The 6,314-nt window shown below is 51.5% G+C and overlaps 1 protein-coding gene across 1 annotated transcript in view; it reads right to left on the reverse strand.

Moving 5' to 3' along the window:
* Nucleotides 1–5,730, reverse strand: part of LOC139746926 (uncharacterized) — a 210,077-nt gene extending 204,347 nt beyond the window's left edge. Inside the window, 1 exon segment of the mRNA XM_071658611.1 lies at nucleotides 5,642–5,730. The gene's annotated coding sequence lies outside the window, so the exon portion shown is untranslated.
* Nucleotides 5,731–6,314: the final 584 nt, after the last annotated feature.

Consider the following 6,314-nt stretch of genomic DNA (forward strand, 5'->3'; position numbering starts at 1 on the left):
AAATGATACACGATAAGTTCCCAAGTGCACTTTCGTGTAATAATCACATCATCAGGGGAGAGACAAGAGAGAAATATAACAGTCAGTTGATATACATCGAAGAGACGAAGCTAGGACGCCATTTGGTAAACATGCCATGCGAAGATCCTTACACTCCAACTGTAACGCAAGGGCGGTGCAGCTTACGCTATCTACAGTGGTAACAATCTCATCCACTCCAAGAAAAGCTTAACATCTGGCCCAGCTCCACCCACTGTGAAGAGGACAGTATTCCCATGGCACGGAGATCCACTGTTCATTACCGCTCATGCTGTAATCCACTCCGGCTGCAAAACTGCTCCTGCAGCCCTCACGAGAGAGTGCCCCCTGCAGGACCCTGCTGACAGAAGACATGGCTTTATCTTCATGGATACCTTCACATGACGGACATGAGTCTCATGACCATCTTTATGACACCTAATAAGAGTCGGAGATATCCGTGCACAATCTGCCAAGACCTGAGCTACACCCGCGTCATGTGTGTGTGTGTGTGTGTGTGTATATAAGTTCCCAAGTGCACTTTCGTGTAATAATCACATCATCAGGGGAGACACAAGAGAGAAATGTAACAGTCAGTTGATATACATCGAAGAGACGAAGCTAGGAATATCTTGATCACACGCAAAATTGTGATCCTTTCCAAATATATTATATATATATATATATATATATATATATATATATATATATATATATATATATATATATATATATACGTATGTAAATGAGTATGTATACGATTATTTCACCCTGTCCTCCACCATCAGCAAGGACCCTGCTCTCTTTCTGAGTGAAATAAAGTTTCTGTGTCCCAGGGCAGACATGCTCCCTCTGTGCCACCCATCTATGTTAACCTCCACACCCACTGTATGCTCTGTGCTAGCCTCCATCTATGTATCCCCCTCACCCATAGCGTATGCTATTACTTTATGTATGACCCGTAAGGGCCAAAGACAAGTGAAAAATCCACATGGAACCGCCCGTATTAACACTGTATCCTGCAACGCACCATCATGTAGTTTCATGTACCCTGTACCTCCTCTGTAGCGCTACCAGCTCAACTTTAGCCTGTACTCTGTGTACCCAATTGGGGATACGTTTTCGCTCGCTGTATCCATACTACAGGCACTGTTGCCAAGGGTAACATTCTGTACTTACAAGCACCCTGACACACTGCATACAAACACTGAAATTAATACTGTCACTGCTTGGGTTGTGTTCACAGTGGGGTCCACCTGCTCCTCTCCTACCCTGACTGTACTCTTATACTTGCTGCCACTCGCCTCTTGCTATGACTTAACATGCTTGGCCCATCTATATAGAGACGCAAATATAGACGTCACGGATATAATCTATGGATGATATTATTGCAAGGGGAGGTGAGGGGCAGGGAGCAAAATTTTGGCCCGCGGAACCAGACCCATTTCCATCTGGAGGTCGTAATTACAGAACCACCTGATTGTTTACTGTTCATCGATGGTGTGTGGCTCCATCCACACACACACACACACACACACACACACACACACACACACACACCCCGGGGCCTCCCGTCCACACCCCAACCCAGCCACCTGCATCCACCTCTCTCTCACTCACTCCACCTTTCGTGACTGCCCATAATTACGACACCGGACGAATTACGACACCGGACGAACGTGACGAATGTCGCCCGCTCCCGCACATGCGCACAACAACGAAAATGATCGTAAAGTTGTCATGATAGTATAGACGGATCGAAATATGGGGGTGTCCTACGAGTGTAGAACTCCCTCCCCGTACTGTACAAACTGGTGATTACACACACACACACACACACATGACCCGGAACTATACACACACACACACACACACACACACACATATGACCCGGAACTACACACAAACACACACACACACACACACACACACACACACACACACATGACCCGGAACTATACACACACACACATGACGCGGAACTACACACACACACACACACACACGACTTGGACCGACACACACACACACACACACACACACACACACACACGATTTGGACCGACACACACACACACACACACACACACACACACACACACACACGATTTGGACCGACACACACACACACACACACACACACACACATGACCCGGAACTATACACACACACACACACACACACACACACACACATGACCCGGAACTATACACACACACACACACAGTCAGTTCCGGTGGTGTGTGTCATGTGAGCGGGTCATGAATAGGTGTGGGTCCCCCATGTTCATACATACATACCCACTCCTCCTCCTCCAGGTGGCGGTGGCAATGACTGATATGATGACAATGATAACACGAGTCGGGCGCGCAGGCAGGCAGGCCGGGAGGAGATAGGCAGAGAGGAATGTGAGAGGCAGTGACCATGATGATGATGATGATGATGGCGGTGAAGGTGAAGATAGGCCGAAAGGAATGTGAAAGGCAGCGGTGATGAGGATGATGATGGTGAAGATAGGCCAAGACGAATGTGAGAGGCAGTGATCATGATGGTGATGGTGAAGGTGAAGATAGGCCGAGAGGAATGTGAGAGGCAGTGATGATGGTGATGGGGTGGGGGATGTGTGTGTGTGGGGGTGGGCTGGGCTCACCAAGGGTTGATAATGATGGTGAAGATAAGGCTATGGTGGCCACTAGCTGATCATGTGAGTATACAAGAGGTGAGGTGAGGTGAGGTGAGGTGAGGTGGGGTGGGGTGGGTTGGGGTAAGGTGGGGTGAGGTGGGGTGAGGTGAGGTGAGGTGGGGTGAGGTGGGGTGGGGTGGGGTGGGGTGAGGTGAGGTGTGGTGAGGTGGGGTGAGGTGAGGTGAGGTGAGGTGAGGTGAGGTGGGGTGAGGTGAGGTGAGGTGAGGTGGGGTAGGGTGAGGTGAGGTGGGGTGAGGTGAGGTGAGGTGGGGTGAGGTGAGGTGAGGTGAGGTGAGGTGGGGTGAGGTGGGGTGAGGTGAGGTGAGGTGGGGTGAGGTGAGGTGAGGTGAGGTGGGGTGAGGTGAGAACACTTCAGGCTGGCGATGAGGCGGGCAGAGGTTGATGACGTAGGGGGGTGTGAGGACGTGCAGGGGGCTGACGGTGACAAAACAGGACGTGCAGAGGGTTATGAGAGGCCATGACGACGTGGGGTCAGGACGAGAGGGGGACGTGGCAGAGGCTGGTGATGGGACTAATGGACGAGGGGGACGTGCAAGGGGGTGATACGGAAAATAGGACGATGGGGACGTGAGGACGAGTCCAAGGGACGTGCACAGACTGACGACTTGAAAACAGGACGAGTGGGACGTGCAAAGGCTGGTAATACCAAGACTACGAGGGGGGACGTGCAGCTGGTGATGTGAAGACTGCAAGAGGGCGACGTGCAGCTGGTGATGTGAAGACTGCAAGAGGGAGGACGTGCAGCTGGTGATGTGAAGACTGCAAGAGGGGAGGATGTGCAGCTGGTGATGTGAAGGCAGCAAGAGGGGGGACGTGCAGCTGGTGATGTGAAGACTGCAAGAGGGAGGACGTGCAGCTGGTGATGTGAAGACTGCAAGAGGGGAGGATGTGCAGCTGGTGATATGAAGACTGCAAGAGTGGGACGTGCAGCTGGTGATATGAAGACTGCAAGAGTGGGACGTGCAGCTGGTGATGTGAAGACTGCAAGAGGGAGGACGTGCAGCTGGTGATGTGAGGACAGTAAGAGTGGGACGTGCAGCTGGTGATGTGAAGACAGCAAGAGGGGCGACGTGCAGCTGGTGATGTGAAGACTGCAAGAGGGAGGACGTGCAGCTGGTGATGTGAAGACTGCAAGAGGGGAGGATGTGCAGCTGGTGATATGAAGACTGCAAGAGTGGGACGTGCAGCTGGTGATATGAAGACTGCAAGAGTGGGACGTGCAGCTGGTGATGTGAAGACTGCAAGAGGGAGGACGTGCAGCTGGTGATGTGAGGACAGCAAGAGTGGGACGTGCAGCTGGTGATGTGAAGACTGCAAGAGGGAGGACGTGCAGCTGGTGATGTGAAGACTGCAAGAGGGAGGACGTGCAGCTGGTGATGTGAAGGCAGCAAGAGGGGGGACGTGCAGCTGGTGATGTGAAAACTACAAGGGGCGACGTGCAGCTGGTGATGTGAAGACTGCAAGAGGGGGGACGTGCAGCTGGTGATGTGAAGACTGCAAGAGTGGGACGTGCAGCTGGTGATGTGAAGACTGCAAGAGTGGGGCGTGCAGCTGGTGATGTGAAGACTGCAAGAGGGAGGACGTGCAGCTGGTGATGTGAAGACTGCAAGAGGGAGGACGTGCAGCTGGTGATGTGAAGGCAGCAAGAGGGGGGACGTGCAGCTGGTGATGTGAAAACTACAAGGGGCGACGTGCAGCTGGTGATGTGAAGACTGCAAGAGGGGGGACGTGCAGCTGGTGATGTGAAGACAGAGAGGGGCGACGTGCAGCTGGTGATGTGACATAGAGACGAGGACTAAAGGTGTGAAAAGAGTGACGCTAAATGTATGGACGATGACGTCACACTTTGCTCAGTTGTTTACAGTGATGTCAGTGACCCAGCCTACAGTTGCCAGTGCTCACTATATTTCTCTACAGTAGGGGAGTCCAATTGGGGGGGCGAAGCCCCCTTAGTTACATATGGATTACGTTTAGTTAATGGCATGTAATGTGCGAGACTTGTCGATTAGACGCAATTTTTTTTTAAATGTTTAGAAACGCCAGTTTTAGGCCCAGGGGGGGCCGGAAACATGCACTGTATTCCCTCGAACCATATCAAAATACATCAAATATAAACAAGTTTTGAGCAAAACTATTAACCTGCAACGAACACAAATATTCTTAAAACCAATTTGTTCATGTATTCACAAATACCAGAAAATCACCTCCATCTCGCGAAAGATATTTCTACGAAAAAAAACTGAAATGGAAAAAGATATTTCTTAGGAAAAAAAAACTTTGAAATAGAATTAGATATCCCGTACATATTCTGCGTGTCTTGGTTTTTTCTCCAGGATTATCTAAGTCCCTTGGCTATCGGTAGTGTGAAGGTCGCTGGGTCGACAGAGACTAGGTTTAATAACCGTCGTAACGGTTCTTACGTCCCAGCTCCCACAACCGTCTATCGCGTTGCTCCTCCTCCCCCAATCCTCCACTTCACCCAATTCTCAGAAAGTCGTAATTCACCTCTGAGGATAAGGATCATGTGCCAGGAGCATCATTACTGGGGTACCGACCATGAGAGGCAGGAGGGTGGGTGCAGGCGCGGAGGGTGGGCGGCGGGCGGGCGAGCGGGCGGGCGGGCGGGCGTGTGTGAGGGGGGAGGGTCCCGGATGCAAGCCCTGCGACCCGGCCTTGAAGGTCAGGGGTCACCAGCCCACGCCGATAACGTTGAGGTGAGTCGTGTACTTGTGTTCCCCTCCAGTGGACGTACTCGGGGGCCCCGAACGTTACCCATCTCTGTCCTAAATCTTAAACCTAATGAAATAATTATAAAAATATATATAGCGAGAGAAAGATAGATGAAAGACAGATGAGGAGGTTTGGTGCACGAGGAGAGGTGGGAGGGTGTGTGTTGGAGCAGCATAACGCAGTACCTACTGGTCTGTGGCGAGATCACTTCCTGGTGAGGTGTAAGGACGAGCCACCTGGCCCGCCACTGTGTCCGCCACCACTACGGATGTGCAACTGAGCTACCAGCAGGGGGAGAGCATGGTCGGGGAGAGAGTTAGAGAGAGAGAGTGTGTGTGTGTGTGAGAGAGAGAGAGTAAAGGAGAGAGGGAGAGAGAGAGAGCGATAGCGAGAGGGTAAAGGCTGCTACTTTACAAGGGGAGACGATGCTGACCATAGCAACAGTCGATTGAAAGTGGTGATTTGCGATGCTGTGACATGTCTGTCCCTCGCTGAGAGAGGCGAGGGTCGGAGCCGCACTCACACCAAAAAACGTGCCAGGTCGCTCCAGGTCCTGGTGGCTGAGGGTGAGAGAGAGAGTCTCTCTCTCTCTCTCTCTCTCTCTCTCTCTCTCTCTCTCTCTGTGTGTGTGTGTGTGTGTGTGTGTGTGTGTGTGTGTGTGTGTGGAGCCCTGTCCTCCACACCACTTCAAGGGGGGGCCCTTAAACACAAAAATACAAACAAGAAATTCATCAATTATGTTTCTTATACATTCTTGCCATCAAGCCGGTGTAGCTGAGGTGAAGATCCTCATGGACGACGCCGTGTCACGGGAAGTACGAGCGAGTGTGCTGCTGCTGCGTCCCCTTGCCATGGAGACACT

This window comes from Panulirus ornatus, chromosome 66, assembly GCF_036320965.1.
Source record: "Panulirus ornatus isolate Po-2019 chromosome 66, ASM3632096v1, whole genome shotgun sequence".
Lineage (NCBI taxonomy): Eukaryota > Metazoa > Arthropoda > Malacostraca > Decapoda > Palinuridae > Panulirus > Panulirus ornatus.